The sequence below is a fragment of the Amblyomma maculatum genome, chromosome 5 (assembly GCF_055883805.1).
Source record: "Amblyomma maculatum isolate TAMU_Amacu chromosome 5, ASM5588380v1, whole genome shotgun sequence".
In the NCBI taxonomy this organism is placed as follows: domain Eukaryota; kingdom Metazoa; phylum Arthropoda; class Arachnida; order Ixodida; family Ixodidae; genus Amblyomma; species Amblyomma maculatum.
In genome coordinates, this window is record NC_139348.1 from 60708405 (window position 1) to 60735981 (window position 27577).

Here is a 27577-nt window from a genome sequence, read left to right on the forward strand (position 1 = left end):
AAACCGGATACGTTCTAACTGTATATGAGCTCAATACTGGACTGGACTCATGCCGAACCGGTGTGTCGAGCCTGAAATGCGTACCGTAAATAGTCTGTCTGTTATCAGCTCAATACCGGACAGATCCATCCTGATTGAGATTTATATTCTACTTTCAGGTATACGCCTCAGAATACCTAATTATACTGGCACTTCCATCATCATGTTACATAGACATTGACAGAACTAGTTTGGTTGCTTCATCAGGATACACCGGTATGATATTTATACGGGAAACAGGGCTGACAAAAATCAGTTCGACGCGATACGAGATTTTAACCTGCGATGGCTTTAAGAAGCCTGTGCGACGTAACTTATTCGCACTCGTTGAAATGAAGTTGACCGACCGAGCGGCACAAGGTTCCAGAAAAGGCATTGTTCACTTACCGAATGTGTCATGGGGTGGCGTAGGTATCTTCGCTCGTGTAAAAACATTGCTGCAAACCAGGCTTCAAAGTTTGCGCAAACTCTTTAGCATTAATTGAGCGAGAACTCGTAATGCAGTCGCGTTTCAGAGGATTTAAAAATCGATGTGGTTCCAATCCAGTTTTTCAAGCACGATATCCCCCCCCGTCCTTCAGCAAATCTGTAGTTATCTGATCCTCTCCAGCTGATTTCCCCCTTTTCATAGTTTCTAGTGCTTTCTTGACCTCGTCCTTCGTCATTGGTGGAGCTTCTGACTGTTTTTCCCTACCGCCAATCTCATTGCGGTCCTGACTACTTTGGCTACTGTAGAGATCTGTATAGAACTCCTCGGCTACATTGACTATCTTGTCCATATTAGTGATGAGGTTGCCCGCCTTGTCCCTTATCGCATACATCTGGTTTTTGCCTATGCCCAATTTCTTCTTTACCGCTTTAAGGCTTCCCCCGTTTTTTACAGCATGCTCAATTTTGTCGATGTTATACTTCCTTATATCGGCCACCTTGCGCTTTGATATCTCCGCCAATTCGATCTGGTCTGTTGGATTGGAAGCTTTCATACTCTGGCGTTTCTTAATCAAATCTTTCGTCTCCTTAGACAGCTTACCGGTACCCTCTCTAACTATCCAACCGCCTACCTCTACCGCGCACTCAGTAATGATATTTCTGAAATTATTGATTCTTGCCTCTAGGGTAATGTCGCCATCCTCAGTTAGAGCTGAATACCTATTCTCTAGCGAGATCCTGAACTCTTCTGCCCTCCCCCTCACCGCTAATTCGTTGATGGGTTTCTTTCTTACTACTCTATTCCTTCTTCAGATTTAGGCTAATTCGGGACCTCACCATCCTGTGGTCACTGCATCGCACTTTCCCGATTACCTCTACATCCTGCACAATGGCGGGGGTTGAACACATTATGAAGTCGATTTCATTTTTAGTCTCTCCGTTATAACTTTTCCATGTCCATTTCCGGTTCTTCCGTTTGCTGAAGAAGGTATTCATGATTCGTAAGTTATTGCTCTCTGCAAACTCAACTAGTAACTCCCCCCTGCTATTCCTAGAACCAATGCCATAGTCACCTACTGCCTTGTCTCCGGCCTGTTTTTTCCCTACCTTGGCATAGAAGTCGCCCAATAGTGCAGTATATTGCGTTTTTACTTTTCGCATTGCCGATTCTACATCCTCATAGAAGCTTTCAACTGCCTGGTCATCATAACTACATGTAGGTGCATAGGCCTGTACAACCTTCAGTTTATACCACTTATTAGGCCTAATTACGATGCCTGCAACCCTCTCATTAATACTATAGAATTCATCTATGTTACCCGCTGTATACTTATTGGCAAGGACACCTACTCCTAGTTGTCGCCTTTCCGGTAGACCTCGATAACACAGTACATGCCCATCCTGCAGTACAGTATATGCCTCATTCGGCCTCCTAACCTCACTAAGCCCTATTACATCCCATTTCATGACCTCTAGTTCCTCTAACAGCACTGCTAAACTAGCTTCACTAGCTAGGGTTCTAGCAATAAACGTTGCCAGGGTCAGTTTCCAATGGCGGCCTGTCCAGCGAAGCCAGGCTTTCTTAGCACCCCCTGCTGCGTCACAGGTCTGACCGCCGCCGTGGTCAGTTGTTCGGCAGCCGCCGGTGACTGAGGGCCGGGGTTTTATGGAGCTTATCATAGGAGGTTGTGGCCAATTACTGCACCAGGGTGGCCAACTCCTGTTCTGGTGAGGGAGTGCGTTGCCGGAGGTGTTCACCGGCATCAGGTCGCACCCCTGTATACGCAGTGCCTGGTGTCATCGACGGTACCGGAACCATGGAAGAACGCAAACATTATCCTCATTCACAAGAAAGGGGACTCTAAGGACCTTAAAAATTACAGACCAATCAGCTTACTGTCTGTTACGAATAAGGTATTTACTAAGGTAATCACTAATAGAATCAGGACAACCTTTGACTGCAATCAAGCAAAGGATCAAGCAGGGTTTCGGAAACGGTACTCTACTATCTATAATATCCATATTATCAATCAGGTTATAGAAAAATGCTCGGAATATAACCAGCCCTTGGAATGGGAGCAGTTAGGGATAAGGGTAGATGGAGAATACCTCAGTAATCTGCGATTTGCTGATGACATTGCCTTGCTAAGCAACTCGGGAGATGAACTCCAAATAATAATTGATGACCTAGACTGGAAAAGTAGAAAGGTAGGCTTGAAAATCAATATGCAGAAGACTAAGGTAATGTTCAACAGCCTCGGGAAGGAACAGGAGTTTACATTAGGTAGCGAAATACTGGAAGTAGTAGGCGAATATATCTACTTAGGACAGGTAGTAACCGCAGATCCGGACCATGAAAAGGAAATAACAAGAAGAATAATATTGGGATGGAGCGCATTTGGCAAGCACTCGCAGATTATGACTAGCAGCTTACCGGTATCGCTCAAGAGGAAAGTATAGAACAGTTGCATCTTACCTTTACTCACCTATGGGGCTGAAACGTGGAGGCTAACCAAGAGAGTTCTACTTAAGTTGAGGACAACCCAGAGAGCTATGGAACGAAAAATGGTAGGGGTAACATTAAGAGATAGAAATCGTGCAGAGTGGGTCAGAGAAATAAGTCAAGTTACCGACATTCTAGTGGAAATTAAGAAGAAGAAATGGACATGGGCAGGACATGTAGTGCGAAGAGAGGATAACCGATGGTCGCTGAGAGTAACAAACTGGATTCCAAGGGAAGGAAAGCGTAGCAGGGGGCGGCAGAAAGTTAGGTGGGCGGATGATATTAAGAAGTTCGCAGGGGTCAAGTGGATGCAGCTAGCACAGAACCGGGATAAGTGGAGAAATATGGGAGTGGCCTTCGCCCTGCAGTGGGTATAATCAGGCTGATGATGATGATGATAACCAGCCCTTATACATAGCATTCATTGATTACGAAAAAGCGTTTGAATCAGTTGAAACTTCGGCGGTGATGCAGGCATTGCGAAATCAGGGGGTAGACGAGCCGTACGTGAAGGTGCTGGAAGATATATATAGTAGCTGCACAGCAACCATAGTTCTGCATAAAGAAAGTAACAAAATTCCCATAAAGAAAGGTGTTAGGCAAGCAGACACAATCTCCCCAGTACTATTCACAGCTTGTTTAGAGGAAGTATTCAGAGACTTGGAATGGGAGCAGTTAGGAATAAGGGTGGATGGTGAATACCTGAGTAATCTGCGATTTGCTGATGACATTGCCTTTCTAAGCAACTCGGGGGCTGAACTGCAAATAATGATTGATGACCTAGACAGAAAAAGTAGAAAGGTAGACTTGAAAATCAATATGCAGAATACTAAGGTAATGTTCAACAGCCTCGGGAAGGAACAGCAGTTTACATTAGGTAGCGAAATACTGGAAGTAGTAGGCGCATATGTCTACTTAGGACAGGTAGTAACTGCAGATCCGGACCATGAAAAGGAAATAACAAGAAGAATAAGATTGAAATGGAGCGCATTTGGCAAGCACTCGCAGATTATGACTAGCAGCTTACCGGTATCGCTCAAGAGGAAAGTATACAACAGTTGCATCTTGCCTGTACTCACCTATGGGGCTGAAACGTGGAGGCTAACCAAGAGAGTTCTACTTAAGTTGAGGACAAACCAGAGGGCTATGGAACGAAAAATGGTAGGGGTAACATTAAGAGATAGAAAGCGTGCAGACTGGGTCAGAGAAATAACTCAAGTTACCGACATTCTAGAGGAAATTAAGATGAAGAAATGGACATGGGCAGGACATGTAGTGCGAAGAGAGGATAACCGATGGTCGCTGAGGGTAACAAACTGGATTCCAATGAAGGATAGCGTAGCAGGGGGCGGCAGAAAGTTAGGTGGGCGGATGAGATTAAGAAGTTCGCAGGGGTCAAGTGGATGCAGCTAGCACAGAACCGGGTTAGGTGGAGAAATATGGGAGAAGCCTTCGCCCTGCAGTGGGTATAATCAGGCTGCTGCTGCTGATGATGATGATGATGATGTGGTTCCAATCCTTCTCTGTTATCAGGCGGTTATATGTAATTTTTAATAGTAATGTACAAACGATAAGATCGAGTTCAGTTAAACTCCTTCCGCACCACTAATGAATCGCGGGTAGAGAAAGATGTGCCAATTGGCGACATAAATGGACAGGTCCTTTGGACACTTGTTTTGGTTAGAAGTTAATACATAAAAGGTAAATACTACTCAGCGATCCACAGCTGAGAAAGCGGGCCAGGGGAGAAGCCACGTATCTTCCCTGAGATGCAGCGGAAGGGATAGGATATAGGGAAGAGGAAGTAGGAATGAGGATAGGGTTACGTAAATTACGTGGAGAATGTGGACAGCGTAGGAGTTTCACTGATCGATTCGAGTCGAGCTTTTTTTCGGTTCTCCTTATAGGGCGAGTACTCGCAGTTAGCCGAATGTGCGGCCCTAGGCCTCAAGATCGTTCCACCACTACAAGGCATTTTCCGGGTTTCCGGCGTCTGAGATAGATTCCCTTCATGAAGCCACTTTTGAGGTTCCCTGTCCCCCAAGCCCGGTCCACCCACCTCGGCTCTACTTGAGGTAATATAGAGGTAGATTTCGCTCCGCGTTCATTCCTACTCCATGGTACTAACTAGGCAGGTGGCCAGATTTTGGTCTCTGACGCACACTGATAGATACTTTTCCCTGGTGTTCGCCCGACATTGCATGTAGGATGGGTAGCATGCAGAGTGGACAGTCCTGGAGTCCAATGCGTTGCTATATACTCCTGTCCGCTCAAGTGCTTTAGGGCGCATCCTACAGAGGATGCTTCCAGCGTTAGCACTTAGCAAATTGTTCATCGGGCTACTACCCGTTGCCTAAGTTGGTGCTCTGACGCCGTTTGCGCACCCATACGTGTGCAGGTCGGTTAAAGAGCATTAGTAAGTACCTTAACACCTTTGTGTATCCCTAATCCCTCGCGGCCCCCTTTTGGAGTGGTAATCGGTCTTTAGACTTTTCCGTACTAGGCATTTCCACACGTCTGTTCCAGCTGCCTGTTCCCAAGTGTCCCTTTTACTAGCTTTTAGCTATTCTCCACAGTCTTTTTCGATCTTTCAATCCAAGTGCAAGTTCCTCAGAATCTAAGCTTGGTTCGTCCGAGCCGCCAGGCTTCCGTCGAGGTACCGTTATCTTCGGCAATAGAAACTATTGCGTTTGCGAATGATTAATGCCTCTCAACACGAGAATTTTCATTCAACATACAGAATCAACCTTACTACGAAGCTACGCCACCGCTCTGTAGGCAGCGGGCAGGGCGTTCCCTTTGCCCGCCGACCGCCCCGTATGTTGGTTGTGGTTAGAGACCCGAGGTTAGTGAACTGCATTTCCTTACCGAACTCGGCTGCTACGCCACCGTTCACTTGACAGCGGGCATGACATTCTCTTGGCCTGCCGACCAACCTGAATACTGAAAAAGCACTCAGCATCAGAAATCAGCAAGCCGCGTTTCCTTAAGTACTCCGCACCAATGCGCTGTTGCCTTGGAAGCGGGCAGGGCGTTCCCTTGGACTCACTTTTTCGGGTTATACGTGCCCCGCCCAGACCTGCTCTGGACCTGTCACCGCAACCGGCAAGGGACTAACGTGTGCATGACAAACTCGCAATGCCAGAGGAGTACTCCAAAAACTCACTGGGGATTCGTAACCCCTCAGTATGGGCCCCGGCTGAACCCATACCCCATACCGACCGCTGGCTGCCACTAATTGAGGAAAGCTAGCCAGCCGAAACCTCCTTGGCCTACACATCGTGTAGGGGGACCACAAGCAGGTCGCTTCTGCTATCTCAGAAGCTCGGCTGGGCCCCTGTTGCCAGCCGCATACACAAGAGTTTGTTTTTAATCGGTGCAATTTTCGGCTGATGTGGGGCTCGGCTTTCAAGTGTCTTTGTTTTGGGAATGGCGTATAGGTGTTTATATCATGAAACTATGTGATTTCAACAATGTCACTGAGGGGAGAGGTTGATAGTAAAATCTTTACGCAAGCATTCCCCCTAAAACATCTTTAGCAGTGCAGGATGAAATGTTGTACAATCTATGAATTTCATGTTACGTGGCGGTAGCGAGGATAGACCTCGCAAATCATGAAAACTAGTCAGATGCTCTAGCCGAAGGCTGCAATGTAGTCTTGAAATGACAAAGAAGGGCCTCAATGAATTTTTCTACCAAAGGGTATTTTCGGTACGACATGGCGAGGTTTTGCATCGGGAAGAGAAACTTGGTTCGCTTGACTTGCCCAACTATACCCAAGAGGATTTGGGCATCAGGTCTTGAGAAATCATGTGCCCATTGGCAAGCCGACGTACATCGCCCAATAATAAAGATAAAATCGATCATTTTCAGAGTGCGAGAAGGATGATCAGCCACAAGATCATCGATTCCGGTTTTGAAAATGCCACAATTGGTTCTAGTTTGCAAAATTGAACTCGATCGCTGTAGGTAGATTTCGATCTGCAGAAATATTTCCTCGAGGAACCTTTTCTGAAGCAATATATTAAAACATAACCTATAGTGTCATGCTGGCGAAAATCTCTTACCTATTCGAAAATGAATGGATACCCCGCCGTACTTGGTGTCGAACCGATGACATCCCGAATGCGAAACGGAACCTCGATATAATGCCAGTGCTTCTGTGCATTTGTGGTAGAGCGGATCCGTATTGATCTACAAGAAAGGGAATGACAATAACTCATAAAATAAGAGGTAGTTGAGCTTGTTATAGATATAAATAAGAATTGTACTAGGGAAAACTTTAATAGTGTCACGAAATCGGCGCCCATTTTCATCAAGCCGGTACGGCGCGAGGCCCGCGCGGCGTCGCGTGGAAAGCATGTGGAGAAAAGCCCGCTTCCCCGCGCGGGAGAGCGCGTAGCTTTGTACGCGTTGCCGTCACCCTCTTTCCCATTGCCCGGGGAGGACGGTGATTCATCGGACTGGAATCAGCCAGAAAATTCTAGCATCTTCTATGGGACCTAGGCAATGACGACGCGCGGCTCGACGGGAGGAGAAGAGGGAGCTATAACCAGCGAAGCTACGTGTGTGTGCGCGCTAGCTTTGGCGCATGTTAACAAACAGACGCGGCGCGCCGTATTTAAAGCGACCGCGCAGCTTGTTGAGTCAGTCAGTCAGTCAGTCAGTTCGTCACTGCTTTGCGACGTGTTCGCCTGTGCTTCGGCTGGACTCCCGGGGATCACCCGCTGCTGGCAAGCCCACGGACTTTCAAGGGAGCGGCGCTCGTCTCGTATGGCGGCCACATCGTGACTCTTGAGGCGTCGGACTGCAACAGTGCCCGGTGAACAATTTGGTGTTTGTTTGTGTAACTCTCTCGTGTTTGATCTATTGTAAAGCCTCTGAGTTATTGAATCATTCTGTGGTTGCATGCTTAGCGTTTGTATTCTGTGAACCTCTCGTCTGTTGTATTTCAAGTGATCTTGTGTATTCCTTTGTATCGTCTCTTGCTGTGCATAAATTGTGTTTTGTTTGTTACTTCTGACTCCGATCCTTACTCTGGTTTGAACCGGCGACCGCTGGGCACCAAACGACCACCCCCTTCTGTCACTACAAGGTAGCTGAATCCCGGCTGAGCTTGCCACGCAGGTCGAGGGCATCTCCTTTGCGACCGGAACAGCTACCCCCACTCACTCTAAGGGTGTCTGGGAGTGTGCGGACCGTTAAGGGCGCATCGTTAATAATATCCCCCTAATTATTAACGGGTGACAAATTAATCTGGCGTCCGCGACAGGACGTTTGGTGCACTCAAACTCAGAGGACGGAGAAAGAGTTGGAAGAGTTTACGAAGAGGTCGTAAACAGAGTGGCAGCAGAGCGTAGCTAGAGGTACCGCACTGAAGCGGTTGTGTAAGGTCCATTGAGAGTGCTAGGTATTAGCATTAAGCAGTTCAGATCGAAGATGAATCTCAAGGAGATTATTGCGTTGGGCCTAGAGAAAGGTCTTAAAGGAGCTGAACTGCGAGAATGGGTGGACCGAAAAGAAAGGGAGGTTCTAGAACAGGCTAAGAAGGAAAAAGAAGAGGCTGAGAAAGAAAGAGAGAGGCAAAGGGAAGAAAGAGAGAAAGAATGGCTCAGGAAACAAGCAGAGGCAAAGAGACAAGAAGAAGAAAGAGAAAAAGAATGGCTGAGGAAGCAGGCAGAAAAAGAAAAAGAATTCTTAAAAGAGAGAGACATCCTTCTCAAAAAGCTGGCTGAAGTTCGGCGTTTGAAAGGTATTACCGAGCCTCCGGAGGTTACCTTTCCTTATATTAGAAAGTACATTGAACCAAGCGATACATTGACAGCCACAGGTACTGTAGAAACTGACTCCAGCAGCCAGAATGAGGTTGTGGATCAGCGTGTTCTTGCAACAGAAACGTCAGATGACCTAACTGGAGCTCAGAATTCTCAGAAAAATGAGATTGTGCCCTCCGAGACGACAGGTTGCAGAGAAGCTGCAACGGCAGATGTCGAGCCAGAAACCTCGGTGTTTTCAAAGCTTGAAGATGAAGAAGGGCAGGATTGTAGCGTCTTATTAAATGACATTATGGCTGAGTACATGAGTGACCGGGATAAGGAGCTTTCAAATAGCAGTGAGCACGAAAGCTTGGATGAAGGTGGCAGTACAGATAATAACCTTGAGGATTCAGATATGGAAGAAAGCGAAGACTGCACTGCAATGAAAGGATTCAAGAAACATTTGAAGGAAAATTTTAAGGAACGGGATGTAACTGAAAGTGGGGAGGATGAGTCTCCAGTTGCAACTGAGCTCTGCTTCAAGAAGGTACGACTGAAGATCGTAAAGAAAGGAAAGAACATGAAAAGGATTAAGGGAGAACAAAGTTCTCAAAAAGACGCTCCTTTCAGACAACAATGTTCTGATTATGCGGGTAAAACTGGATCAAACGTTCCTCGGCCAAAGGTGCGAATAAAAGTGGAAACGAAAAGAAACAAATTCAAACCTGCCAAGTCAGGCAAAGTCGACAGGGAAATGTCTCATAGAAAAAGAAGGAAGAAGCGACTGAACGACTGGATGCGCAAGCGCATGGAGAGCCGCCCAGACCGAGAAAGAATGAGACGGCCTGCTCGAAGCGCCGCTAGGCTAGGTAGAGTTAGTTCTGGCCAAGCTTCCGATCGGAAAGCAGAACTCAAGAGTAGAGGGAGGAGCGAGACAAAATCGCAGATGAGAAATATCATTAGAACCAGAAAAAGAGTCAGGACACGCGAAAGAAATAAAACCAGTGCTTTGTGAGAATGAAAACTGGCGTATCTGAAAGATGGAGAGGAACTGATACGTTCCAAGGAGGAAGTGCAACACGAGTTTGGAAATATAGGCGAAAGCATGCCTTACGTTGTGCGCTACATATTTGAGTAACTTTGTGGTTCTGTGTTGTTGATTCTTACGTGTATCCGACAACAGTGTGGTGCTATGTTTGTGAATTTCATAGCATGGATGTGTGAATTTTGTAATGGGTTATTACAGGTTGTGAAATTTGTGCAATCTGTGTGTTGTGGACATTTGCCCATATACTTGTGAGCGCCTGCATGTGCGCGCGATGTTCGTGGTTGTGAATATTGTGGGACAATATTCTTTAAGGGAGGGGCAGTGTCACGAAATCGGCACCCATTTTCATCAAGCCGGTACGGCGCGAGGCCCGCGCGGCGTCGCGTGGAAAGCATGTAGAGAAAAACCCCCTTCCCCGCGCGGGAGAGCGCGTAGCTTTGTACGCGTTGCCGTCACCCTCTTTCCCATTGCCCGGGGAGGACGGTGATTCATCGGACTGGAATCAGCCAGAAAATTCTAGCATCTTCTATGGGACCTAGCCAATGACGACGCGCGGCTCGACGGGAGGAGAAGAGGGAGCTATAACCAGCGAAGCTACGTGTGTGTGCGCGCTAGCTTTGGCGCATGTTAACAAACAGAAGCGGCGCGCCCTATTTAAAGCGACCGCGACGCTTGTTGAGTCAGTCATTCAGTCAGTCAGTTCGTCAGTGCTTTGCGACGTGTTCGCCTGTGCTTCGGCTGGACTCCCGGGGATCACCCGCTGCTGGCAAGCCCACGGACTTTCAAGGGAGCGGCGCTCGTCTCGTATGGCGGCCACATCGTGACTCTTGAGTCGTCGGACTGCAACAGTGCCCGGTGAACAATTTGGTGTTTGTTTGTGTAACTCTCTCGTGTTTGATCTATTGTAAAGCCTCTGAGTTATTGAATCATTCTGTGGTTGCATGCTTAGCGTTTGTATTCTGTGAACCTCTTGTCTGTTGTATTTCACTTGTGTATTCCTTTGTATCTTCTCTTGCTGTGCATAAATTGTGTTTTGTTTGTTACTTCTGACTCCGATCTTTACTCTGGTTTGAACCGGCGACCGCTGGGCACCAAACGACCACCCCCTTCTGTCACTACAAGGTAGCTGAATTCCGGCTGAGCTTGCCACGCAGGTCGAGCGCATCTCCTTTGCGACCGGAACAGCTACCCCCACTCACTCTAAGGGTGTCTGGGAGTGTGCGCACCGTTAAGGGCGCATCGTTAATAATATCCCCCTAATTATTAACGGGTGACAAATAGAACCAGGACATTACATTTCAATTGTGAGAAACGGCCAGGCAGGCTGTCGAAAGGGCTATTCTAAAAGAGGGGGTACCAACCGTATCAACACTTTAATAAAAAAACGCACTTGGGGTATAAAGAAGCTCTATAACTGCACTCATGGAATTTGAGATGTGTAAGTATATGCCAAAGAACCTTAGCAGTGCATAAAGGAAATATATTTTTCTATAATCAATGACATCAGGCAAGGCGACACAACCTTTCCTCTAGTATTCACTGCCTTCTTAAATGATGTAGTCAGAAAGCTGGATTACGAACATATTGTTACGTGGAAGATTTACAGTCCCAAAGCTGTCCGCACAACTAACTTTGATGAGGGCACCGATTTCACAACACTCAGTCTGTTCCACTTCTTTATCCTCATCACGAACAGCGAATACAGCTAAGTAACACTACACCCCCCCCCCCCCCCCACGGGAAGAGCACAGTACCGGTGCGGTCTATATTAGCGAAATAGAACTTTGATGATAGGGCTTTAGACGGGACACATGCACTATTTCGGAGGTTGGAGCTGTGGACGTGGACTTCGGAACCACAGATTCAACTTCGTAGGTGACGTCGGTCACGGGGCGCAAAACACGGTAAGGCCCATTGTAACGGGGCAAAAGTTGTTCACACAAGCCCACTCTACGGCACGGGAGCCACAGCAAAACGAGAGATCCAGGAGTGTAGTGGACGTCACGGTGGCGGCTGTCGTACCGGATCTTTTGAGAGTCTTAGGATGCAGAGAGCCTGGCATGAGCTATCCGGCGGGCATCATGAGCACGGGTGACGGCATCACTGGTATAAGTACTGGTGGCGTCTGCCGCGGGTAGAGAGGGGTCGAAGGGTAGTAACAGGTGCCGGCCAAATAATAAATAAAATGGGGAGTATCCAGAGGTAGAATGGACAGATGAATTGTAGGCGAATGTGATAAAGGGGAGATGAACGTCCCAATCTCGATGGTCGCCAGACACATACATGGCCAGCATGTCTGTGAGGGTACGGTTTATACGTTCTGTGAGGCCGTTGGTCTGGGGGTGATATGCGGTGGTGAATTTGTGGCGGACGGAGCACGAACGGAGAATTTCGTCAACCACTCGCGACAGGAAACAGCGGCCACGGTCAGTTAGTAGTTCACGAGGAGCACCATGATGAAGAATTACGTTTTCTAGAAGAAAGTCAGCGACGTCTGTGGCGCAACTGGTTGGGATGGCTCGGGTAATAGCGTACCGAGTAGCGTAATCGGTGGCGACGGCGATCCATTTGTTCCCCAAGGCGGAAACTGGAAAGGGGCCAAGGAGGTCAACGCCTGTACGGGAAAATGTGTCAGTTGGTATAGGTATTGGCTGCATATGACCTGAAGGCAAAATTGTGGGCTTCTTCCGACGCTGACACAGTTCACACGCGGCAATGTACTGCTGGACAGAGCGGTAGAGCCCCAGCCAGTAGAAACGTCGGCGCAGGCTGTCGTATGTGCGAGAGACACCCAAGCGGCCAGCCGTGGGAGCATCATGGAACTGTTCAAGAAGGGTGGAACGCAGGTGTTGTGGAACGACGAGCGAAAGGTCTGTGCCATCTGGTCGCATATTACGTCGGTATAGGGTGTTCTCGTGGAGCACAAATAAGGCGAGAGATGGGTCAGGGCAGTCGGAGGTAAGACGGAGGGTAATGTAATGCAGAGAAGGATCTAGGTGCTGTTCCTTGGCAATGTTGGCAAAGGCGGAGACAGATAAGACATATGCATCATCGTCAGAGTCTGTAAGACTAGGGGAGTTGACGGGATGACGTGACAAACAGTCGGCATCTTGGTGAAGCCGGCCGGACGTATAGACGACGGAAAAGGTGTATTCTTGCAATCGTAGCGCCCAGCGCCCCAAACGGCCAGTAGGATCTTTGAGAGAGGAAAGCCAGCCAAGGCATGATGGTCTGTTATCACAGTAAAATGGCGGCCAAACAAATAAGGGCGGAATTTCGTAATAGCCCAGACAAGAACCAGGCCCTGTCGCTCTGTAATAGAATAATTTTGTTCGGGTGTTGGGAGGAGGCGGCTGGCATACGCAATCACCCTTGTACGGCCGTGTTGTTGCTGAGCGAGAATAGCTCCTATTCAATGGCCACTTGCGTCGGTACGGAGTTCAGTATTGGCGGAAGGGTTGAAGTGGGCCAAGACTGGTGGAGTAGTAAGAGCAGCAATAAGCTCCGAGAAAGCTGCAACTTGTTCAAGCCCCCAATAGAATGAAACGTCTTTCTTGAGGAGTTGGGTGAGCGGACGAGGAAGGACTGCGAAGTTCGGGACGAATCGTCGGAAATGGGAGCATAGTCCAATAAAGCTTCAGACATCGCTGGATGAACGCGGAGTGGGAAAATCTCTGACGGCTCGTATCTTGTCAGGGTCAGGCTGAACACCGGAAGCATTAACCAAGTGACCAAGCACTTTGATTTCCCGATGGCCGAAACTGCATTTCTTTGAGTTTAGTTGAAGGCTGGCGCGGCGAAATAGCTCGAGAATGGTAGAAAGGCGAAAGAGGTGGCTGTCAAAAGTGGACGAGAAAACAATGACGTCGTCTAAGTAACAAAGACAAGTCGGCCACTTGAAGCCGCGCAGCAATGAGTCCATCATCCGTTCGAAAGTTGCAAGGGCGTTACATAGGCCAAAAGGCATGACTTTAAATTGATAGAGACCGTCAGGGGTTATGAGCGCTGTCTTTTCACGGTCTCTCTTGTCGACAGAAATCTGCCAGTAGCCGGAACGAAGGCCGATGGATGAAAAGTAGCTGGCTCCGTGCAAACTATCAAGCGCGTCGTCAATGCGCGGAAGAGGATATACATCTTTTTTGGTTATCTTATTCAAATGATGGTAGTCAACGCAGAATCTCCAACTGTTATCCTTCTTCTTGACCAGCACGACAGGGGATGCCCAGGGGCTACTGGAAGGCTCGATTATGTCGTTCGTTAACATCTTTTCGACCTCCGTTTGAATGAGGCGTCGCTCGGCAAGCGAAACACGATAGGGCCGCCTGTGGATAGGACTGGCGTCCCCGGTGTCAATCGGTGAGTTACAACTGTCGTTTGACCCAATGGCCGGGTGCCGAAGTCAAAAAGGTCACTGTAGGTAAACAAAAGCTCGTGTAAATCAGCGGCGAATTCAGGTTGCAGATCAGCTGATATCATGCTGTTAAGCGGATCAGGGCGCGATGTGGACGACGAGGGGGTGTTGGCAGGGACGGCAGTTGTATGATCTGTAGACAGAGCTGAAATGGCACAATCGGTCATTGGTGACAGCGAAGCTGATGAAATTCCCTCGGGCAGAACTTGAGTTGAAAAGCTGAAGTTAAGGACTGGGACAGTGGTGCGGTTCTGGGGGATGTGCACAATTAGATGAGGAAGGGTGACGTGCCGCTGCGGCATGACATCAGTACTGGGACAAGCGAGATAGTCGCCATCTGGGAAGGGTGGAAATGGCGACATAGGGATGTAAACGGCAGTTTCAGGAGGAAGACGGCTAAACTGTGCTGATCGAAGTTGGGGTGAGCAGGAGGGGTCTTCAGAGCAGAGCGGAAGGTTCAAGTGAAGTAGGCCGGTAGAGCAGTCAATAAGGGCAGAGTGGGCTGCTAAGAAGTCAATGCCAAGGATAACGTCGTGGGGGCATTCATGTAGGACGGTGAACAACACTGGGGCATGAAGGTCAGCAATTGTAACTCGCGCCGTGCACATGCCAACTACGGCAGCAGGGCTGCCATTGGCGACGCGAACTGTGGACGAGACAGCTGGCGTAAGGACTTTCTTGAGGCGACGGCGAAATGAGGAGCTGAGAACGGACAGTTGGGCGCCTGTATCAATTAGAGCAGAAACGGGAACTCCATCCACAAGGACGTCGATACGGTTATTTTGTAGGGCAGGGGTCAACAGAGGTTTTTCAGTCCGAGTCATAAATGCAGCGTCGCTTCCGGGAGCTGCATTGGCTAGTTTTCCGGTACGTGGCCAGAATATGACGGTGGCGAATTGCGGCGAGGAAGAGGAGAACGCGAACGGCATGCTTGCAGGGATGGTGGCAGCACGCACAGTGGAACTGGGGTCAGCAAGGGTCTGTTCGGGGCGAGGTGGGGAATAGCGAGGGGCATAGTCTCCGCCGCGGTCAACGTATGTGTACTGACGAGATGGCGTGTACCAGCGACTACGGCAGTGGCGGGAAATGTGGCCAACGCGAGAACAAGTAAAACAGATGGGGCGATTGTCGTGGGTGCGCCATTCATTTGGGTTGCGGTAACGATATCGGGGCGAGGAACCGGCGTTGGTTGAGGTGGCAGCAATTACTGGAGGGGCAGGTCCTGAATCCGTGGTGTCGGTGGTGCTGGTAGAAGGGAGGCCCATATTCGCAACCTCTTGGCGAACAACAGCCTTAATAAGTGATATGGTAGCCAGGGTGTTGTCGGGTGTATGCGACAGCGAGGCCGCGGGAGTCATTGCCTCAAGCTCTTGGCGGACAATGCGTGTCAAAGTGCTGTCGTTCGCAGGCGGTCGAGGAGTCAGGATATCGATACAGGACGAGCTAACAGCCGTGTTCGGCAGCCGGTCGAAACGGTGATATGTGCGCCTCTGTTTCGCCTGCTCGAAACGTCGGCACACCTGTAGCACAGAGTCCACGGTGGAGCAATTACTGCCCAACAGGAGGTTGACGGCATCGTCGGCAATGCCTTTTACTATATGGCAGACTTTATCCTCCTCTTTGCGGCATAGACAGGACGTCTTGGATATAAGTGAGATATGACTCCGTAGACGTTTGGGCCAGAGCCGCGAGCGCTTTTTTGGCAGCAATGTGGCGGCCAATAGGCTTTTCGAATAGGTCGTGCAGCTTCTGCTTGCAAATATCCCAAGATGTTAGCTCGTTTTCGTGGGTTTCAAGCCACGCCCGCGCGGTCCCAGCTAAGTCAAATATTACATTCGCGAGCATGAGTGTGGCATCCTACCAGTTGTGCTTGCTCACGCGCTCGTATAGGGCTTACCAGTCGTCCACGTCGACGTCGTCGGTCCCGCAGACGGTCCCGGGGTCACGGGGGTGGGCCATTACAACAGCAGGGGCGGCGGCTGTAGAGGTAGTGGCGTCGGTAGTCATCGTGGTGGTTCCGATGTGGCGGCCGCTGCGGAGATCCAGCTTGTTACAGGGGATCGAATAGATTCACCTCCACCAAGATATGTTACGTGGAAGATTTACAGTCCCAAAGCTGTCCGCACAACTAACGTTGACGAGGGCGCCGATTTCACAACACTCAGCGTCGTCGTCTTCTCGGAGTCTGTTCCACTTCTTCATCCTCATCACGAACAGCGAATACAGCTAAGTAACAATATAAAGTTAAGGGCAGGTAGGAGGAGGAGGAAAACCGTTTAATTAACTAACCCAAGGCAGACACGTCCATGAAGGCCCCGTAGTCCAGGAGACATTGAAGGGAATGTAGACAAGAGTTGAAAATTCTGCAATTCACTGATGTCATTGCCTTCATAAAAATATGAATGGCGAATTTTGAAGGATTATCAGGGGCTTTGAGAGGCAAAGAAAACGCATGCTTAAAACTTAACATGAAACGGTTAAATTATTGTTCAATAGCATCTGAAAGAACCAACAGGTAACGATAGGTGTAAATGTGTTGAAAGATGGAGGAGAATATGTCTGCTCAGGGCAGGTAGCGGCTGGGTGCTCGGAACAGAAAAAGCAAATGTCTAGAATAATCAGACTGCAACGGCGAGCATTAATTAAATCCTCTCCAATACAGCTAGATCGCTTATTTCCGTTCTTACATGCGTTGTCCGTAATTTAGTGGAAAATGTTTTCATTAGCCACAATACTGATGCGCCATTGGAAGTAGGTGCGAGACTTCGTTTGGATATATGCCCTACTATATGACACAGGAAGCATTCAAAGTTGGTGAAGGAAAAATCCAGTTAAAGAACTATTGAAATTAAGAAGAAATGGACGTAGGTAGGGTATGTATGCGAATGCAAGGTTACCGATATTCCATAAGGATGACAAGCTGTATTTCAAGGAAAAGCAATCATAGAAGTGGAAGGCAGAAAGGCGCACGGATGGATCTGTCCTGTCTGGAGCTAATATACTGAACAGACCATGTGCAGTTTAAGTGAAACTGGACGAACCCGTTATGCATGTAACTGATACGGGACAGAGTATTTCCGCTTCTGAACTCATGCCAGGCCGAACGATAATACTCAACCAGAATAACCATCCTAGAGCATGACGTCACTCTAAATAAGCATGAACGCATACATAATACACTATAAAACTTCTCTGTATATGAAGTACGCGTTGTTTCACCAATACCTCGAAGATATGAAGCCGTCGGGGTGGGAACATATGCGCATCTCGTCGCTTCTGCCCGTGCAACAGTCAATGCCGCTCGTACGATTTTGCGGTGCATCTTCATATCTGCGACTGAAGATCTGCAGCCTTCCGCGCAAACGCGCAAGGAAGAATGTAGCTTTTCTTTAGCGACGAAAAAAAGAATGTTGTCAATAAATGAAGCACGTCGCTGACCACCGAAATATGAACAGATAGTCGTATATCAGACAACGCTTCTTCAAGCGTTCACACATGCAAAACACTTAATCGGAAGTGAATTCATTTACGCCGCTACTCCGCAGGCTGCAAGTGAAGCTAAAAAATAGAAGTATTACGAGTATTAGTGCATCAGATATATCTATATGTAAAAACAATTACCTTCGTTCGAAGACGATGACTTCACGTATCAGCACTATTAATGATTGATGCTCGTTAGTCTAGTCGGTTAATCATGACTTCAATAACAGCGCAGCTGGAAAGAAGGTACGAGAAGGCACAAGAGATTAGAACGCTGACTTCCAGCTGTTTATTTCACCAAACGTGCTATGTATATATACACCAGCAAGGTTTAAATCATAGAAATGGAAAGGGAAACGATACTCGTCATGACGCTGCAGTATGGCACCAGGAGCCCAATCTCATCCATGCAAAAATCTGCGTTCGTTCTGGCTCAAAAAGGACTTATGGCATGCTCGCACGCGCAGTCTTCATCGCTTCGATAATTTCCCTAACTGCCTGATCCTGATGTTCACATTCAATCGTGCATTGATTAAAAGCTGGTACGCGTGGGTATTTCCGATGCTCAGGTTCACATTTATTGTCCCTGGTTTCCTTCTTCTACGTTGTTATTGTCCTCGCTTAATCCCTTTTCCTTTCTATGATTTTGCACTTGCTGGTGTATATACACATGGCACGCTTGGTGAAATAAACAGTTTATTTATTTATTTATTTCAAATACCCTCAGGGCTGTTGGCATTAAAGAGGGGAGTGGTTACAGGCATAAATAGAAATCAAATAAACAAAATGAACCAATTGTCGAAAGGTTACAGATGTGGTTAATCATACAATGTTAGCTAAGGCGTCCTTGAAAAGCTGATGATTGATGGTTGCTGTTGGTGCCGGAAGGTGATTCCACTCTGCTGCGGTGCGAGGTAAAAAGGACTGAAAGAAAGCGTTAGTTCTGAAAAATGGTACACCTACTTTGTAGGCGTGATCTAGTCTTTATGATACGAGATGCGGGGGAGGGATAAGTTCAGTACGTAAGTGCGGATGATGAAACATTTTATGGAACAGACAGATACGAAACATTTTACGACGTGTAGCTAAGGGTGGCAGATTAAGGCTTGATTACATTGAAGTCAGCGCTCTATTCTCTTGTGCTTTCTCATCCCTTCTTTCTACCTGCGCTGTTATTGGAGTCAGGCACTAATAAATTACGATATTCTGAGGTTTACCTGACAGAAAGCGATGCATTATAAAAATGCGGGACATTGGTGACCACTCGTGATAACCAGCAAAACAATTCAGCGTGTTCGAAGGGCTATCGGTGAATTATGACCCTTAATTCTACTCACGAGAAAAGTACAAAAGAGCGAAGTAAACCTCATAAACAGAAATATAGCTTCACTATAACAATAACCAGCCGTGGAGTCGAGAGCGTTTTAATAATTGTAATCTAAGCATAACCATGAAATCTCACCAGACGTATTACGATTAAGTGTTCTGTACTACAAGAATGCCCACTTTCCTCTATTGTTTTTGCTGTATGTCCGGACCCCTGCTGTCTGCAAGTTATTCAAAATGAAAGGATTGAAAGTCTCAGTTTACTGTGCAGTGAAGTAAAAATACTATCTTACCCAGAAGATGTCGTATTTTGGCGCAACAAAGAAAGTGTCAGAGAAGGCGTGCAAATTTGGCTACTTTATTGTAAGATGGCAGGCAGTGCCATATATTGAGATAAGTGTCCAGACTTTTGGCATGACATCTAGCCTAACGCGTCAGTTTTTTTTTAAAAACAAATCGTTGTCACTTAGACAGATATATATTACCTTGATGGTGCAGTTCATCATTACCATAACCCCGCACACTACTGGGATAAGGAGATAGAAAGAATACGTGAGAAAACATTAAAATGGGGTGGCAATATTGCTTTTGTGTTTGCTCGTGCAACTGTTTGTAACATGCTTCTCGCTGCCAAAGTGTGGTACCTACTTCATGCGTTACGCATAGCTAGAATCATCATCATCATCATTTATTATACCCTTAAAGACCCCGGGTGGGGTATTACATAAGGGGGGGGGGGGGAGGTACCACATAACGATAACAATCGTTCATGGTCTAAACATAGGTACAAAAAGTCAAAATGCTCAAATACAGCAATTCAAATGAAGGAGGCACTGCAAAAAAAAAAAAAAAAAAAAAGAGAAAAAAGGAAGAGGAAACAATCGGTTATGAAGCGAAATGACATGTCAAGCGTTCTTTAAATCTAGTAGGGTCACGTTCGGTTACAATGTGTTTGGGAAGCTGGTTCCATTCTTGAATTGCGGCTGGTAGAAAAGACTTATTAAAGGCGTTAGTAGATCCTTGTAAGCGCTGGATGCTCATGAAGTTGAACAGACGAGATGATGCGCGCAATGGTGGAACTAACAGAGAATCACGGAGATGGTGGAAGTTGTGGTACAGGTTATGAAACAGGCATAGGCGAGAAATGTTGCGTCTTAGGGCTAAAGGGCTGATACCGAGAGATATCTTAATACTGCTGATGCTGAAACGAAAGTCATAATTTGAAGATATAAAAGGGGCAGCGCGATTCTGGATGGATTCAATTTCGTTAATTAAGTACATTTGATGAGGGGACAAAATCGCAGATGCGTATTCGAGCTTCGGGCGAATGAAAGTTTCGTATGCAAGTTTGCGAATGGATGGAGGTGATAGTGAAAGTGACCTTCTAATAAAGCCTAGAGTTCTCGAAGTGTCAGCAGCTAGTTTGGTGATGTGCTCATTCCATGTTAGTTTACTGCTGATTAGGACGCCGAGATACCTGTAAGTTTCAACCTGCGATATGATAGTTGCCTTTAGTGAATATGTATAGGAAATATTAGAACGTTTACGTAACACCTGCATGAATTTGCATTTGGTTACATTCAGTTTCATCATCCAGTCTGAGCACCAGGTATCAATTTTACGTAAGTCGTTTTGAAGGGTTGCTTGGTCACCGTGAGAAGAAATGCGACGGTATAAGACGCAGTCGTCGGCGCATGGATGGTGCTATGAGAATGAATGGAAAAAAATTACACAGGGTTTTCACTGTCTTTGTGTTGGGGTCAGGATTGGAGCGAACGAGCCGCACAAAACTATTTCGGCTGATAAAGACTTGCGGTCTCGCCCTCGCCTATTTATGTTTGAGGCAGAATGTATCACATTGTTTTTCATTTAAAGACAGCAGAATGCATTCCTGCGTACAGTGTAACAGGTCAAGCACTATGAATACCTGTAATATTTTGTCGGCTCATCATACAGCATTAAAAGGACACAACTGAGGGGTTACCTCCGTGAAGTGGTCGACTCCTTTAGTATACCAAAAGTGGGCTTTTCATGCGATAGTCTGTGTACTTTTACCAGAGGGAAGCTCTACAGGGATCTTCTTGAAAGCATATTGCCAGTGCCTATCAAGTATTCAAAATACTGTTTCTACCGCACCTAATGACGTTTTGAAAGCAGTAAATGATGCCTGTCGGCCCCTCTGTCAAATAATTTTTACTTGAACTTCATAGCGACACGCTCCCCGTCAAACCGTGGCTCCAGGTTAAATAGATTTGCGTTCCTTGGACGGTAAACTGTTTCCTTTGTCGACAGGCAGAAACATGCGATCATAGATTTCTCGAATGTTGGAATGTCGTTTTGCACTAGCACATACGAAAACGTACGTTGAAGAAAAACAAAACGCCCATAACGCCATATGGTATCCGTTTCCTGCCTGTAAATTACGATAGGAGCATCCGATACGGCATGTTTATGGCCGTGAGTTTACATGCCATGTGGAAATCGCGTATGGCTGTGCATCACGCTGATGTTGATATTCGATCTGTAAGAGTTAGCTTTATTGCGAGTGTCAAATATGTTTTAGAAGTTTTCAAGGCTCAAAAAGAGTCACCACTATGGTGTTCTGTGTTAGATGCAGTCGCTAATTTCAAGCGCTTTTAGTACCTAACAACAGCCAAAGTGGGGTTGTTTTGTTTAGAAACTGTGTTTTTCCTGCAATAAAGAAAAAAAATATGCATAAAACCGTACAGTGGAGAGGGCAAGCTAAAGAGATAAAGCACAAAGACGAAAAGTGGAAAGGGACTAACCTATCTAATTTTGCTAGGGCCACTGTTTGCAACTTGTTCTTAGTGCAAGTGTTGCACTGTTCACAGTTAAATATTGATAAGCTGCACAGGCCTTCCGCCGTATTTGTCTGGGCGTCTTAATGGGAGCGCTGTAGCCGGACAAACTTGTTCCGAAGATTAAAAGACGGTGGGCTAGGATTCGGCCACCTGTATTTGCGATGGTTGGTCAGTCGTCTTTTCTTTTTTAGTGTTCTTTGAAGACACAACTGACCCTTTCTTACGCACTGTACGGCAAGTCAGGCTGAGGTGGCTGCTTCCAGGGCACGTTGTTTCAACTGAAGATTTTTTTACAGAGGTTGGGTGCTTTTACAGAGAAGTCGTAGCAAGTATGCGGTTTTTTTCAGTGCGGTTTTCAAGCGATTATTTGCCAGCAGTGAAACGAAAGAAATTGTGCTATGGCTTGTGCGACATTGTGTTCTCAGTGCCTTTGTACATTGCCTTGTACAGTGGAGGCCCAGGCGCAGATGTTTTAAAAAAGGTATAAAACATGCAGGTGACGCCAGGAGACAAAAAAACTTCTCTATTAAATTGCACACCGGAACATTGACGGTAAACATTTTTGGAGGAAGAGGAATTATTTATACCTTGGAGATCACATTGATTAAATGCAGAAAGCCAGAAACAATAAACTATGTTTTTTTACACTGTTAGAAAGATGATTATTTCTGGGATATATTACAAAGAACGATAATGAAAGATTTTCCTCTAGACCCGTACGGTATCCGCTGCCTAAGCGCATGAATTGAGGATGGGCACCATTTGATTTAATCCTGCTAATGGGAGTCCATTAGCAGGATTAAATCAAATGGTGCCCATTCTCATCATCAGACGTCGTTTTTCTCATAGGAGACTGGAATGCTAAGGTAGGGAGTGAAGAAATATCGGGAATTGCTAGGGTACAACCCTAGCAAGCTGTGCTAGGGTACAACCCCAAAAACGACCGAATGATTTCGCTTTGGGTCCAAGGTCACCCTTTCAACATAACAGTTATTCAAGTCTATGCACCGACCACTACTGCCGAAGAAGCTGACGTTGAGAGATTTTATGCGGACCTACAATGCCTTTTAGACCGCACCCCATCATCAGACGTCGTTTTTCTCATAGGAGACTGGAATGCTAAGGTCGGGAGTGAAGAAATATTCAGAATTATAGGCAAGTTCGGTCTTGGTGAGACAAATGGAGCTGGGCAGAGGCTAGTAGAGTTTTGTCAAGAAAACAACCTGACCATAGCGAATACTCATGTTCAACAGGACAAGAGGCGTCTGTACATATGGACTTCACCGGACGGTCTGTACAGGAATCGGATCGAATATATTCTTTGCTGGCAAAGATGGAGAAGCGCTATACAAGCAGTAAAAACAAGGCCTGGGGCCGATTGTGGTACCGATCATCAGCTTCTTGTTGCCAAAATTAAGCTTCGATTGAGGAAAACACAGAAAACTAGAAGGCCTTTCAGGTGTGATCAGGATCAAATTCCATTAGAATATAATGTGGAAGTCAGGAATCGATTTCAAGAATTAGATCGAGAACACAGAGAGCCCGAAGACATGTGGACTGATGTTCGTGATATAATACAAGAAGTTGCTATTAAGGTAGTTCCAAAGCAAAAGAAATTCAAGAAAGCAAACTGGTTATCTGAAGAGGCTTTGCAAATAGCTTAGGAAAGGAGTATGGCAAAAGTTATGGGGGAAAGAAAAAGATACAAGGTTCTCAATGCGGATTTTCAGAAAATAGCAAGAAGAGATAAGAATGCCTTCCTGGACATACTGTGCCAAGCAGTTCATGACAACAGCCAATTAAGGAACACAAGATCTTTGTATAAGACAATCAAAGATATAAAGGGAAACTTCTATGCTAAGCTGGGCGTGATAAAGGACAAACGAGGCAAGGACCTCATGGAAGCCTCAGAGATAAAGAAGAGGTGGCAGGAATACACAGAAGAACTGTACAAGAAGGACCCGAATGTGCAAACCCAACATAAGACGGTTGTGATTACTGATCTCGATCCGGGCATCCTGAAGATTGAAGTTGAATGGGCCTTAGCCAGCCTTGCTAAGAATAATGCTAGCGGAATTGATAGCATTCCAGCTGAGTTGCTTCAAAACCTCAACCATGACGCTGTTAACATTCTGCATACATTATGTCAGAAGATTTGGACAACCCTGCAGTGGCCACAGAATTGGAGGAGGTCAGCTTACACCCCCATTCCAAAGAAAGGCAGTGCCAAAGATTGTTCCAACTACCGCACGATCGCGCTTATTTCGCATGCTAGCAAGGTGATGTTGAAAATCCTCCAAAGAAGGCTGCAGCAGTATGTGGATCGGGAGCTTCCGAACGTGCAAGTTGGGTTTCGCAAGGGCAGAGGAACTAGAGACCAAATTGCCAACCTTCGCTGGATCATTGAAAAAGCAAGAGAGTTCCAGAAACCCATCAACTTCTGCTTTACTGATTATGCGAAAGCGTTTGACTGCGTAGATCACAGCAGATTGTGGCAAGCCCTCCAAGAGATGGGAGTTCCAATTCACCTCATCTGTCTCCTCAGGAACCTGTATGAAGGACAAGAGGCCACAGTCAGAACTGGGCATGGTCTTACTGATTGATTTCCGATTGAGAAAGGAGTCAGGCAAGGCTGCATACTGTCTCCCTGCCTATTTAACCTATATGCAGAATGCATCATGAGAAAGGCCGGTCTGGTCGAGTCTTCAGCTGGAGTGAAGATTGTTGGAAAACGTATCAACAACCTTAGATATGCGGATGATACCACTTTAATGGCAGAAAGTGAAGTGGAATTCATGAGACTTCTGATGTGCGTACAAGAAGACAGTGAGAAGTTTGGGCTTAAACTGAACATTAAAAAGACAAAGATCATGGTGTCTTGCCCTATCAAGTCCTGGAGCATCAATGGACAAGAAGTGGAAGCTGTGACAGATTTTCTCTTCTTGGGCTCCAAGATTACCTTGGAAGGAGACTGCAGCCATGAAATTAGAAGACGCCTGCTTCTGGGAAAGAGAGCAATGGTTAGCCTTGACCGCCTAGTAAAGAGCAGAGACATTAGTCTGCCAACCAAGATCCGTATAACTCGTGCTATGGTCTTTCCAGTTGTGATGCATGGATGAGAGAGTTGGACTGTGAAAAAGGCTGAACGCCGAAGAATTGACGCGTTTGAATTGTGGTGCTGGCGAAGACTCTTAAGAGTTCCTTGGACTGCCAGAAGATCACATCAGTCAATATTGTCGACCATAAACCCTGACTGCTCATTGGAGGGTCAAATTCTAAAGTTAAAGCTCAGCTACTCTGGTCATTTGATGAGAAGAGAGCAGTCTCTGGAGAAAGATTTGATGTTGGGAAAGGTTGAAGGTCGCCGGAGAAGGGATAGGCAGTGAACGCGATGGTTAGATGGCATCCTTGAGGCACTGCTGATGAAGTTATGTGATGTTAGGAAGATAGTGAGAGACCGGAAAGCGTGGCGTTACATGGTCCATAGGGTCACGAAGAGTCGGACACGACTGAACGACTGAAGAGAGAATGGGCTCCCACTGTATATGGCGCTCAATAATGGATGGTTACTTGTGATAAAGTTCCACGATGGGCCCGAGTTTGTTTTCGGAAAGCGTGGACAATTTTTGGCAATTCAAAAAGCTGCGGCAGAACCTCCCAAGTGGCTTTTGAGACTTCAGCCCTTGTTCTGTATGCCTTAATTTCAGTGTGTCATATGCAAAAACGTTTTGTGTGATTTTTGTAAATTTTCTTTTCGTGAAACGCAATATGTCAAGACCAGGCAATAAAGAAAAAATAAAAACCTTGGACCAGTAGCTGAACTACTTGTCACTGAAGCATGAGGACCAAACGTCAAGTCACGGCTTTCTGTGGAACTGCTTTTTTTTCTTTTTTTTTTACAAGTAGCTCTACATGTTTTTGCGAGCCTGGAGTCCCGCATTTTGTTTAAAAAAAAAACGAGGGCCACCGACCATACAGGAAATTCCAGAATCAGAGTTCCGCGCTATTTTATTACGATTCAACCTTAACAGTAAACCGGTATAGGAAATGTGATACAAAACTGATACATTTTTTAGTAGGGTTCGAAAGGTTTAGTTTAAACTTCTCACGTTAATGCCCCTAATACTTTAGGTACAACTAATGTTGTAGGTATTTATTTTGCTTTGATGTAGATGCTTTTTACATCGAAAGTAAATGTTCAGGAATCTCAGCCGTGAAAGCTACCACGAATGTTACAAAAGAAATACTCTTCAGTTAGGTGGATTAAAATGGAAGCCTCCTTACCGTAAAAAAAACTATTTACCGTATCTTTGCAAAATCGTTTTCTTGCAGGGGAAGTAGGCAACCTGATCGGAAAACTTGACCCAATCATGATTTTTTGCGACGGCCAAAACGCCTCGAAAAAAAAGAGACGCACGTGAGATATTCACATCAGTGAAGGTAATATGTTTCATGACAATTTTCTGGAACCGTAACACAAAAGTAAATGCGTTCAAACTATTGTTTACCCCTTTATTGAGGCTGTATTAGTTTTATTCTAGGCTAATGAGCCTACAGCTAGTTTCAGGTGTTTCGGAACACGAAGAGTTTTTTCATGCATCTTGAAAATTCAAAGCATGGTTTACTCAGAAATATCCACACACTACAAGAAGCTGCCGACTCTATAAAGAATTGCAAAGGGTGAAACTTCATATGGTCGGCCAGCACGTGGCACGCAACTATAACATTACTTTCATTACCACTATGCTTTATCTTATTATGATTGGAAGGTAAATTTTAGTCTAAAAAAAGAGGTAATACTCAATACATTTTCATGATGGCCGAGCCGAACTTTGGCTATGGACTATGACGGTAGAGGTCTATAAGTTGTCCAACCTAAGATGTACAAAGAATTTAAAAAAAATGCCCAAATTTTCTGCAAAGTTGTATGATGTTACTGTTTTTAGGAGTGATATAAAGTACCACTGTCTTTTTTTTGTTCCGCCTATTCGGATAATGAATCGCCATTAACCAATTAACTTTTTGAATAATCCTTTAAATGCTCTAGCGTGGATAGGAAAGGTGACAAGCGCCCGAAAATAGTCTGGTCCACGTGTTCCCAACGATGTAGCAACAGCGAAGCCCATTTAATTCATTGAAAATGTAAGCTGGAGAGGTTTAAAAATACCATATGACAGTGCTTTTCGTGCAACCGGATGCTCTGCAAATATAGAGCTCGCATATGCCATTGAGTAAAGTACTGCCAAATGTTTCTCTTGCGCAATACCCACAACAAAGCTTTGCTTTGCCGCTGGCTCCACTAAGAGCGCCCAGCGGTTGCAGCTGACGCGTCGGATAAGCCAGCTGTAAGCAGTCCTTGGTATTTATCTCGCGACGAGCGGCGTAACTAAGCTCTGTTTTGAGCAGCACACAATGGGCGAATATTCACTGCATTACGGTCGCGCTTGGGAGGGCTGCAGACGGAATGCATGCTACTCTGAAGTGATAATTCATCATTTTCATGGGCTCTTTGTTTTTGCAAAAACATGGGCTGCGCTACGTCTACGTCGTCGCAAACACCTTGCGGAACTATTTTTGCGGACGCGAGGACTTTCCCCAGTCAGGTCAGAGCGTTAAGAGTGACATTTAAGCTATAAAATATTATCGACCAATTGATCATATAGGCGCGGAGCGAAAAATTAGCACTGGGTACTTTGCATGCCTCTTTAAACACTCATTTTGTTATGAAGTAACCTTTAGACTTTCTTTTTATTTTCGGTAATT

General features: G+C 46.2%; 1 pseudogene; it reads left to right on the plus strand.

Annotated features, from left to right (window-relative positions):
* The window catches only part of LOC146188404 (luciferin 4-monooxygenase-like), a 95053-nt pseudogene that overhangs the window by 28601 nt on the left and 38875 nt on the right, over positions 1-27577 (plus strand).